Source organism: Megalops cyprinoides, chromosome 9 (assembly GCF_013368585.1).
Source record: "Megalops cyprinoides isolate fMegCyp1 chromosome 9, fMegCyp1.pri, whole genome shotgun sequence".
Taxonomy (NCBI): domain Eukaryota; kingdom Metazoa; phylum Chordata; class Actinopteri; order Elopiformes; family Megalopidae; genus Megalops; species Megalops cyprinoides.
In genome coordinates this window covers 38,753,725-38,766,476 of record NC_050591.1, presented here as the reverse complement: position 1 = coordinate 38,766,476, position 12,752 = coordinate 38,753,725, and the positions used below count along the sequence as shown (strand labels likewise).

At 46.7% G+C, this 12,752-nt stretch overlaps 1 protein-coding gene across 1 annotated transcript in view; it reads right to left on the bottom strand.

The window, feature by feature from the left end:
- The window catches only part of LOC118783209 (glutamate receptor ionotropic, kainate 4-like), a 148,309-nt gene extending 135,838 nt beyond the window's left edge, over nucleotides 1–12,471 (bottom strand). The window contains exon 1 of the mRNA XM_036536963.1: nucleotides 12,430–12,471. The gene's annotated coding sequence lies outside the window, so the exon portion shown is untranslated. The remainder of the gene's footprint in view (nucleotides 1–12,429) is intronic.
- Nucleotides 12,472–12,752: the final 281 nt, after the last annotated feature.

Below are 12,752 nucleotides of genomic sequence, written 5' to 3'. Positions count from 1 at the left end.
CAGACAGCAACAGTGTGACGGAGATGTTATGATGCAGCTCCTGTGGGGCTCGTATATCTGCGCTCTCCTCTGCGTTTTATCATCCTTTGGTGGCTCTTGATGCTCCTTGTGATTTCTCCCGTGTTGCAGGGGTGCGTAGCCCACGCCATCGTACTCACTCCAGACACGGCCCTCAGCGCCCCCCACCCCTCCCCGGCAGGAGCTCCCCCTCACTCAGTACATACTACTGCACCGGGGTGCAGATAGCGCCAATTACAGCCCTAACATGCAGCCACACGCATCTGCAGATTGTTCTGGAGAGAGTGCTCACTTCTCAAGGACACGTCCTCCCATCCTCACAGAGAACACCAAATTTAACGCTCCGAAGGGCTGCTCTACCTGCCCCAGAGAACACCCACCACAGTAATATCACAGTCCGGCTGCCAGAGCCAACTCTAATCTAATCTAATCTGATAGACGTGTCACTGCACTGCTTCCAGGGAGGCCATTCCAACCAGTCATTCAATTTGAAAATTTAACTGAAAGTATGGGCTGTGGGACATTTAATCAGTCAAGCGTGAACAGAGAGATGGGACATTAACTATTGGCTAATGGCACCCTGAGACAACACCCCTCTCTCTTACCTCAATCTATCAGAGACCAATCAGAGAACAGTGAGAGAGAGCCCTGTTCCAGCCTACTGTGAGAGACTGCTGCATCAGCCAGTGAGTCCCATTACCACACAGTATGACTCCTGCTCAAATTACATTTTATGTCACCAAACAATGCAGGGAAGTTCTTGCACATCCTTTACACCAGATTGTCATGAAGATCCTGTAGATAAATGTTGATATAAATGGAGACAGAGGAGACTTCAGTCCATTCACATGGATATTTAGTGCTCTGAGTAAAGATTTATCCACCCCAGTGCTCACACTGAGGAGACATTCACTGGCTGATGAAGATAAGGTGGATTCTGGCAGTGAGTGTTGAGACATGGGGGCTCTGATTGGCTGTTAAATGATTCAAAGGCAGTGAAAAGGAGCTGCAGGAGAGGCAATGCATCAGGCCTGCTTAGCAGCTGGCTCCCGCGCAGCTCAGACGCTCGGCTCAGTCTCGGCTCGGACGCTCGGCTCGGACGCTCGGCTCGGACGCACTCGGCTCAGACGCACTCGGCTCAGACGCACTCGGCTCAGACGCTCGGCTCAGACGCACTCGGCTCAGTCTCGGCTCGGACGCTCGGCTCGGATGCCCGGCTCAGACGCTCGGCTCAGATGCACTCGGCTCAGACGCTCGGCTCAGACGCTCGGCTCAGATGCACTCGGCTCAGACGCTCGGCTCAGATGCACTCGGCTCAGATGCACTCGGCTCAGACGCCTGGCTCAGATGCGCTCGGCTCGGACGCTCGGCTCGGACGCCCGGCTCAGACGCACTCGGCTCAGACGCACTCGGCTCAGACGCACTCGGCTCGGACGCCCGGCTCAGACGCACTCGGCTCAGACTGTGTGCACAGCGTGCTGCATCGCAGGACTCCCAGCGCCGATGCTCTGCTCGTTTGAGAGGCACACTCATGCCTCTCACCTCTCCATTCCCGTGAGATATTAAATCAGCCACCCCTCAGATCCTCAGTCTGTCCTCAGGACCTGGGCGAGCCGTAATACGACTCTCCAAAGCCAGATTTACACTTTTCAGGAGCGAATGAGGGCTAATCAGGGTTTAAGGAGCTTTCAGGAGGAGAAAGGCTCTTTGGGGTGATTCCAGACAGTGAAGAGCTTCCAGCTCACGCTGCTTTATGCACTCACAGGTTAGCCTCCTGACTCCAGCACACAGCACACAGACACAGCTCCCAGCAGCGGCTGCTCAGAATGGCTCACAATGACTCACACGCAGAAAAAGCACTTACGCGCTTCTGAAATTAGTCTCCCACCATTTACTCCTCTAGAGTAGATTGATTTCACCTTCATGATGAAAAATATCAAAGATCTTAGTATACAGCACAGAAAGCATGGTTCCCTAGGAGTGTGCCAGCATACAGCACATACAGTGGTTACTGCTGGACATTTCAGAATGTCAAATGATGGGGTTTTGTTCCTCAGTGAGGCAAATAGGGAGCTGGGAGCACATGGGTATATGCACACAGACACTAACACTGTGAAAAGCTTCAGATCTATCACGTCAAACCCATCTGTGCACAGAATGCAAATATCCGTGCATTAACAGTCCCAGAGTTAACACTGAGCTGGACTGTTAGCTCAATGAAAAACAGAAGATGCATCTTTACAAAAGAAGAAGAGAAAACACATCTTACTCTTACTGTTACAATCTCTGTACTGCCTGTCGAAAGAACAGTGCAACTATAGCTAGAGACGCATTCATTACCAGTAAAATTTCAGACAACCATATGCATCAACATTGTGATGCGCATACATTACTCATATTACACAATTACATCAGTCTTATTACACACTCACATCACCTTTTTACATGTTTACATTAAATGTATTACAGACACACATCACCTTATTACATGTTTACATTAAATGTATTACAGACACACATCAGCCTTACTGCATGCAAACAGAACAAGACTGAGAGCAACCAAAAGCTCCACTGACACATTCAGACTGGCACATGGTCTCCCATCCTTTAAAGTGAAACTGTTAAATTTAAATTAGAAAGGGCTGCCATCCTATACGTGTAGCTGGATGCTACTTATGTGCAGCTTAACCTGGTTTACTGGCCACACGAACTAAATAAATTTCATTTTATTATGACTGCTGTGCTTATGTCTCATATGCTAATCGGATTTTAATATAACACACAGGTCCCTGAAAAGCAGTAATTACTGATGTCACTGTGTTGATATTAATGTCACAATTATCCCACTGTGTTTATACTGACGTCACAGTCGTGTTGTTGTATTGATATTGATATCACAGTGATGTCAGTATGTTGATGTTGATGTCACAATGTAATACACACACATGCATGTGAGCTGCTCTGAGGCTTAATAACCCTGGCTCTCCTCCTCGGTGGAGGGGTCCAGCGCATTAGAGTTTGTATGAGACACTAATGAATTTAAAATCAGCGTGGTGCAGAGCTTCATAAGAAAATAGACACAGATGTTGCAACATGCATTCCTGCTACACCAAAACTAATGAGAAACAGCAGTGTTACAGTGTGTCTGAAGAACACGGAGAGCCTCAGAGTAAGAATGTGGCCCAAGCCAGCTCTACAGACAGTGACTGGTCACCACTTACAGACCCAATACTGCCCTACATTCATCCGAAATCCCAAACGTTTCATCCGAAATCCCAAACGTGGCCACGGTTCAGCTAGGAGGGGGGAAGTGCAATGCTCAATAATTAATTTAATTGGACATAATTACTAGATCAATACCATCCTGTCGGCACGGCAGTCTACTTCTGTGTTTATTCATTGCTTGAGATGTCATTGGTGCTGCTGTGCACATCGGACTGTTCAGAAAACACTGACACAGTAACTGATGCAGCTCACAGCACGTACGCTTGGATCTGAAAAATAAACAGTTATAAATGAATGTATATATAAATGAATGTATTTAAATATGATCATAATGCAGGAGTGTAATGATCCCTGTGCCTCACTGTCTCTCTCAGCTCAGCTCACATGTGTCTCTGCCTCCCTGAGATGTCTCAGAGAGGACAGTAATTGAAGTAGACTGGCTGGTGCTTACTTAGCACATCAGGAATTTCAGTTGGAAAGGTCAGGGAATCGATTTTGTCAATGGAGCTAAAGAAACCCCATGTTTGAAAATAGCCATGTTTTGAGGGGTTACTGGGGTTCAGAGACACAGAGTTCTCTGGGAGGAAAAGAGCGTAGAGTTTCCCTCATCATCCACACCGCTGCTCTGAGGCGGTACTCCTTTTTCTTGTCCACTGGGGTTCCAGTTCTTTGTCCAGACCTGCTTTTTTGTTACTGTCTCCTTGGATCACAATGTATAATTCACTACTTTAGTAGATCTATCCAATTTACCGTGTTAAAGGATAGAGAACCAGCTGGTTGTCTAACTAGCCATGACGCTAGCAATCAACGTAGCTAAATTCTGAATTCATCAGCGCCTCTCCAGATTATTTTAACCAACCGCATGTAGATCATGCATCATTTCTGAAAGCATTACAGAGGACTGCGGGCTGCCGGACGCTGGAGATTGAGTTCCTCATGCAGTATTGGCTGGATTGAGCTGCTGCTGTGCTCAGCCTTGCCACAGTGTGAGGAGCAGGAGAGCTCAGGGCACAGAGATTCTGCACACAGTGGCTCCATCCTGCGCTCAGACCCCGCCCTCAGATCCTGCGCCTTCAGCAACTCTCAGACCCTGCGCCCAGATCCTGCGCTCAGACCCCGCCTGCAGACCCCGCGCTCAGACCCTACGCTCAGATCCTGCGCCTTCAGCGACTCTCAGATCCTCCGCTCACATCCTGCGCTCAGACACCGCCTGCAGACCCCGCGCTCAGACCCTGCACTTAGACCCTGCGCTCAGATCCTGCGCCTTCAGCGACAGTCAGATCCTGCGCTCAGATCCTGTGCTCAGACCCTGTGCGTGCAGATCACGATCGGTTCACTTGTAAGCAGGACGTTTTAATTAGTGCTGCTTTAATACCGCTGCCCCTCTTTCAGCTTTGATCAGCAGCAGCATGAGCGATAAGGGGCTGCCACTCAAAGCACCCAGTGCAGGGTCACTGAGAGATAACCGCTTCCCGGCCCCTCTTTAGCACTCCTCCACCTGAGACACTGTGGAGACTGCAGCCGGAGCCGAACAGGCAGCATTTTCCTGAGCTTTACAGCACAGAGCAGCGCACTCACTCAGCCCTGGGGCAACAGCAGGCTGCAGGAAATATGTAATTGCTCCCAACAGTCTACAAAGAGGCACAGGACTGGCCCTCTGTGACAGATGGGAACCTACCGCCGCCACCCCCCCCAGCCCCCCCCCCCCCCCCACCCTTAATCAGGCTGCCGTCAACAGACGAGTCCATCAGGCAGAGGCTGGCTGCAGGAGCCCTGTCATTTCAGCAGCCAGAAAGGCTTTTTACCAAGGGCAAGCAATGACGCTCAGATCTGCACAGGGGGCTGGAACTGTGGGCAGACTCAAATCTGCATGCCTCTCGCTCTTAATCTCTCTGTTTCACAATCTCTTTCTCTCTCACACTCTCTCTCTCACACACACACGCACGATATCACACACACACACACTCTCTCTCTCTCACACACACACACACTATCACACACACACGCACGCTATCACACACACATGCACGCTATCACACACGCACGCTATCACACACACACACACTATCACACACACACGCATGCTATCACACACACTATCACGCTCTCACACACACACACACACACACACACACACACTATCACACATACACGCACGCTATCACACACACACTCTCTCTCTCTCACACACACACACACGCTATCACACACACACTCTCTCTCTCACACACACGCGCATGCTCTCACACACACATCATCTCAGCCCTCTATCTGAGCATAACTCCCTGGACCAGCTGTTCAAAGCTTCACTCACAGCCAATAACAGCAGGGTTGGTGCTGAGAGATGAGACCCAACACACTCACCAGCAACAGCTTCTACAAGGAGAAGAATGTGAAAACTATACATGGATAACTATACTCTGGGTTGTCATTGCATACATTCACTGCTGCTGGCGCCCGGTATGACTGGACAGAGGGAAGCCACTGAGCGCAGCTCACATCAGCTCACACCACACAGCACATTCTCACAGCATCAGGGTCTCATGGTCTCGCTCTGGATTGGCTGGAGCAGGATAGCAGAGTCACGCCCCCTTTGCTTACAGGGAAGCGGAAAATCTCTCCAAACACAGAACGTTTCTGTGAGAGAACCACATCCAGCACTTTTACAGTCTGAGACCAATGATAGGCCAGCCACACCTCCAGGAGAGGAGTCTGTGCTTGAATTTGTCAGCATTGCTCCCGTGATGTTTTTTAAGATATTGAGTAATTCTCTGATAACGAGGGTATAACAGGTCAGATTGTCACTGTAAATGACAACTTATTTTCGACTGACCCTCCAGGTTCCCCTCAGATGAACTTAATGACACATACAGGTTGCTCTTTGTGCCAGGTGCTTTACTGTGTGATTACTGCGCCTCCATAGCTTACTGTGTCAGTACTGTATTACTGTACCTCCATAGCTTACTGTGTCAGTACTGTATTACTGTACCTCCACAGTTTACTGTGTCAGTACTGTATTACTGTACCTCCACAGTTTACTGTGTCAGTACTGTATTACTGTACCTCCATAGCTTACTGTGTCAGTACTGTATTACTGCACCTCCATAGCTTACTGTGTCAGTACTGTATTACTGCACCTCCATAGCTTACTGTGTCAGTACTATATTACTGTACCTCCATAGTTTACTGTGTCAGTACTGTATTACTGTACCTCCATAGTTTACTGTGTCAGTACTGTATTACTGTACCTCCACAGTTTACTGTGTCAGTACTGTATTACTGTACCTCCACAGTTTACTGTGTCAGTACTGTATTACTGTACCTCCATAGCTTACTGTGTCAGTACTGTATTACTGTACCTCCATAGCTTACTGTGTCAGTACTGTATTACTGTACCTCCATAGCTTACTGTGTCAGTACTGTATTACTGTACCTCCATAGTTTACTGTGTCAGTACTGTATTACTGTACCTCCACAGTTTACTGTGTCAGTACTGTATTACTGTACCTCCATAGCTTACTGTGTCAGTACTGTATTACTGTACCTCCACAGTTTACTGTGTCAGTACTGTATTACTGTACCTCCACAGTTTACTGTGTCAGTACTGTATTACTGTACCTCCACAGTTTACTGTGTAATCACTTCATATGTGTTACAGTGAAGTGCTGGTTCTATCATGATAATCTATAATCCCAAACCTCTCCTGTAGAACCCCTTGTCCTGCATGTTTTAGATCTCTCCCTGCTCCAACACAGCTGATTCAAATGATCAACTCATTATGAACTCCTGAAGCTGCTTAATAACAAACTGATCATTTAAATTAGCTGTATTGGAGCAGGAAGAGATCTAAAACAGGCAGGACAAGGGGTCCTGCAGGAGAGGTTTGGGAAATGCTGATCTATAAGATTAATTTGACTCTCTTAATTTCGCTTTGTAGTGGACATTGTTACTGCACCCCAGGCAAAATCTGCTTCAAAGTATTTGTTCCATTCACTATCCAGAGCTTCCAGCATTTCCCACAGAGGGAGAAAGAATACTGCATACTGATAGAGCTGAACAGCTGAATATCTTAGCTCCTGGGCAGACAAATATTGCAACAACTATATAAACAGCACTGATCAAACAGAAGAAGCCGGAATGTTCATCATGTCCGAGCGTTGTGGGAAGGCCCAAACGCAGCGCACTTCCTGAACAGAATCCACAGGAGTGTAAAACGCTGTGCTGCTCATCTCCTTGCCTCCGGTTCACTCGAGCAATGCATTCCTGGAAGTTAGGAGTGCAGACAGAAAATTCTGGAAGTGAGTGGCACATGTGTCCTTTTCTCACACATCCCTTACCCTTTCTGTCAGAATTTCCTGTTAAAATTCACTGAAGGTCAGAAGGTCTCTTCAGGTTTTTCTGTCCAAAAATCCCTAAGACTCACATTCTAGGCAGACATGCCTGTGGACATTGCAGTGTGTTTTTCATGGCTACCGCTCTTTTGAAATAACTTGTAGTGTGATTAAAAAAACAGGCCACTTCATAGAGGGGCGTGTCCATCCGCTTGCTCTGACAGTGATATTCATCATCGCTGTCTCAGCACTGTGTATCTCTGATATGCAGCAGATTAAACTTCACCTCATTAACGATCTTTATTTTACTAGGCATACAGGCAATCCTTCTGCAGAACTCCTACTACAAACATTTCCATTTGTATTTTTATCACATTGGCCTAGGAGCATGAAATAGCTTAGTCTAATAGGCAACCATTTAAGCCATTCCAAACTGTAGTATGTTTTAGAAATGCTCTAATTTTAAAAAGGACACTATATATTTGTAATGAAACAGCTGGTTCTACATGCAAAAAGTCAAGCTAAATAGCCAATACATTATTTTTACATTTATTCACCTACTTATCTAACTGGCTGTACTATTTGGCACAGCTTGAATAAAAAGCCGCCTCAGTCAAATGACTGTAACAGTGTTCCCTTGTATCAGAGACCCAATCTACAATGGCTCTTTGCAATGTCATGGTGCCTACCTGGCAAAACGATCAAGTAACGCTCACATGTAAAATCTAAAGGAGTGCATCATGTGGATAAATGTTGCCTAATAGCAACAGTGCAGTTGGAGCAGGGACACATGGACACACCCCCTCGTGAATATTCATGAGCAGCCTGTTGTCAGCACGGCACTTGTTAATCGTTAAAATGATCTGTTCGCATCGTGACATGCATTGAAATGTTAGTCTGGAATGTGAGAGTTAGTAACCACAGAAACTGTGACAGTTAAATTTGCCAGTAAGGGTTAAAGGGCACTACAGCGAGAGCATGAGTGCCCTTCACTTGCATTGTGGAACTTTATGTCTGCACCCCTTGGTACCCACAATGCAATGGTGCAAAGGCGACAGAATTTTCAGCCTCCTGAACGGAATCCACAGCAGTATAAACAAGACTTTCCCTTCCTGTGATTTGCCTATCTATCTATCTATCTATCTTAAGGTTTATTTCTTCTGTCCTACTTGCTTCCTTTTTTCATCCCTGCATAATTCTCGCCAGGTATTATGTCCTGATGAAGATCCATGGGGATTGAAAGGCTGTCCATGTGATTTACATGTGCAAATAAAACTGCTGGAGGGGAACAGAGTGGTGTGGACACTCTGCTTGTCTCTCACTGTGTGGATACGCTTGTCTCTCACGGTGTGGATACGCTTCTCTCTCACGGTGTGGATACGCTGCTGCTCTCTCACGGTGTGGATACGCTTCTCTCTCACGGTGTGGATACGCTTCTCTCTCACGGTGTGGATACGCTTCTCTCTCACGGTGTGGATACGCTGCTGCTCTCTCACGGTGTGGATACGCTTCTCTCTCACGGTGTGGATACGCTTCTCTCTCACGGTGTGGATATGCTACTGCTCTCTCACGGTGTGGACACGCTGCTCTCTCACGGTGTGGATACACTGCTCTCTCACGGTGTGGATACGCTGTTGCTCTCTCACGGTGTGGACACGCTGCTACTGCTCTCACAGTGTGGATACGCTTCTCTCTCACGGTGTGGATACACTTCTCTCTCACGGTGTGGATACGCTACTGCTCTCTCACGGTGTGGACACGCTGCTCTCTCACGGTGTGGATACGCTGCTCTCTCACGGTGTGGATATGCTGCTGCTCTCTCACGGTGTGGACACGCTGCTCTCTCACGGTGTGGATATGCTTCTCTCTCACTGGAAGAAACACTGTATCTCCTTTCACTGCATATGGTGTCAGAGGCACAGAGACAGCTCACAGACCCTGAGCAAAACCCAGTGCAAGCGTTATGACAGCAGTAAAGGCTCTGATTACAGGCTGGCTGACCTGCAGCCCTGACGCAGTCCCTGTGCTGGCTGTGGCTGTAGAGACACTGTTCCTCCATCCGGTTTCCTGTGGAGGAGTCCGATCAGCACGTTCCCGGGCACCGAGCCAGGGCTGGGCAGCGTCTTACAGAGCAATCTGTTCCAGAACGAGAGGAATCAGCAGCGCTTATCTGCCGCTCTCAGGTGCTCCCTCCACCTGCCCGACACGCACCCCCCCCCCCCCCACCCACTGCAGCGGTGGAGCACAGGCACAGACACGCACCGTGACATCCTCATCATCCTCATCATCAGACTCATCACCATCTTCCTCACCATCTTCCTCATCATCATCACCCTCATAACCAAAAGAACACTGACAGTGGGGTTACCTGGCTCATGGCTGCCACATAAACTGATAACTGAGCAAACTCCAGAGGGGAATCTCCAGTTTTAATCTCCAGTTTAAACCACAATGGTTTGCACTGTATGCACACATAATGAACTAATATTTAATTTTACATTTTACCTTACTAACCAGGCATACATACACACTATTTCAGCTTGGAACAAACATTCTGATATGGTCTCACACACATAATAATAAAATAATTATAATGTAATAATGTAATGTAATGTAATAAAATGTAATAATGTAATAAAAAAAAATAATAATGTAATACTAATTAAGATCTAAGCAAAATACAATAATGGACATATATGGAGTTACGAGGTATCTTTGCCAAAATTGTCAATCTGTAAAAGTAACAGATGCTTGAAATGAATTCCCTGATGGCAGTGACCAGTGGAAAGAGCAGCACTGTGCAGAAACAGAACCGATCTCAGCGTTTCCCCGCGTGACAGTGAGTCTATGAGCTGACACTGGAAGCATGCCCTACTCACACACCACAGAGCACAGTGCTCCAGTGAGAAGAATCTCTACACCTGTAGGAGCCATTTCGTCACCTTTAATTTGTGGGTTTATTGGCCTTTCTTGTTTTAGCCACTTGGGGGTGTAATGCACTGGGTGTTAGTCACGTGGGTTCACAGGTGCATATGAACAGGCGTTCACACATTAATTTAGCTAAGGTGTGGATGGCGGAGGAGACACAGTTCTTACCGTAGCCGTAGCCAAAATAATGCTGCCACACTACAACCATCACAGCATAATTCCTTTTATTAATATCACCAGCACCGGATAAAGTGAAGTTTGATTTTATGCAAGTCCGTAAGTTTGTAATAAAGGGGAACGCCACCCAACCTGGACCTACTGTTTGGACATTGGTTTATTGGAGCTACCTGCGCGTTGAGAACACTTGGCCATCCGCTCCGAGGCTTATAGGATAGCCTCCACAACACCCTTCCTGCTACACTAAAACACAAATGCTAGCCAATACTCTGAGAGGGCAAAGATGCATGTTCTACTTAATTACAATAATTTCATGTGGTTTTACTTCTAGTGACAAATCACCTTGAAAATTGCCAGTCAATAGCAGAGGAGTCACTCCTATTTTCACAAAATTATCAATCATTTTCCACTCCACTTGCTTAAGACCAGAAATGAGCAGGATTAGTTAGACTGTAAAGGTTCTGCTCTGGAAATATCTGTTTCTGCAGTACTTTAATGGCATGCTAATTTAAAACAGGAACACTCTGCTCAGGGATGCTGTCTTTGACTGGAAAACCACTCAGTACAGGTATATTCATCAATGGTGTCAGCGTTTTTGTCAGGTTTAGTGTTACTATAAACATTTATGAGGCCCTCTCTTCACTTTTCACAGAAAAAGACCACTTCTAGATCCATTTATGCCAAGTAAATCTAGCTAGCCACCCATACTATCTAAAACAGAAGCACTGTAGCTAAGTTCATAAATCATGATGGTAATTTCTAAGACAGCAACCAATACATTAGATTACATTTCATTTTAAATTTGACTGATGTAACTATTTACACGCATTATAATGATTACTATACCCCAAATGTTAATATTGTGTGCTTAATCTCACTGTGTGCCAGTGTACTAATAAGAACATAAGAACATATTATGACGAGAACAGGCCATTCGGCCCAACTAAGCTCGTCATTACAATTTATTCCATTCAGTTTTGGTACTACTATTGCTGACACACCTCTACAATAAAAAACACTAAATGCAACACACATGTAGCTGGAGTTAAAATCATTTAATGATGGTGTCACCTATGACGTTTCACAGAATCAAATGATTTTGATATTATCAACTTAAAGAGCATTTAGGGGTTAGCATTTAGTGAGCCAATCAGAACCAAAACATGGCGTAACCATGACCACACTGCTGGATGAGTGCGTTACAGAGGGTAATAGTCTCTTTGGACATTAACCACTTTTTAAAAGCCTGTGAGGAGAAAAAAACGTTTCTGTGATAAAGAGAAGTGAGGAATGAGCTCATGATTCATAAGAGGGTTTTTGAAGAGCTCTTAATGGAGGGCAGGATGCCCAGACTCCGCCCACTCCCGGGGAGATCACATTACAGGAAATGAAGCCTGAAGCCTTCCTCTCCACACACACACCCACACACACACACACACGCACATATGCATGTACGCGCGCACACACACACACACACACACGTACGTACGTATGCAAGCATGCACGCACGAGCACGCACGCACGCACACACGCACGCACGCACGCACGCACACACGCACGCACGCACGCACGCACGCACACACACACACACACAGCTCAGGATCCAGTGAGCCCACTCCCCTCCCTGTGTCAGAGGACTTGCTCTCGCCTTTATAACACAATGGCCTGCAGGGCAGCAGATGTGTGTCTCTCTCTCTCTGATTCCCATAAACACACGCATGTGGGTGGCTGGTTACTGCACATCACATACCTTCGATCCCTGGAGCCGCAGGTCTCTAATCCATGTTGAAACACAGGAAGACAAGTGTCTCAGGTGCCCACACAGCTGCCCTGATCTCTGCACTGCAACACAGACAGACAGTGAGAAAGCTTACTCACCACATACTCACAGCTTACTCACTGCATACTCACTCACAGAGTACTTACAGTTTACTCACTGCATACTCACTCACAGAGTACTTACAGTTTACTCACTGCATACTGACAGCTTACTCTCAGCTTGCTGCATACTCACTGTACACTCAAAGCATACTCACTGCATACTCACTCACCTGATCATTTGCACAGAAAGGA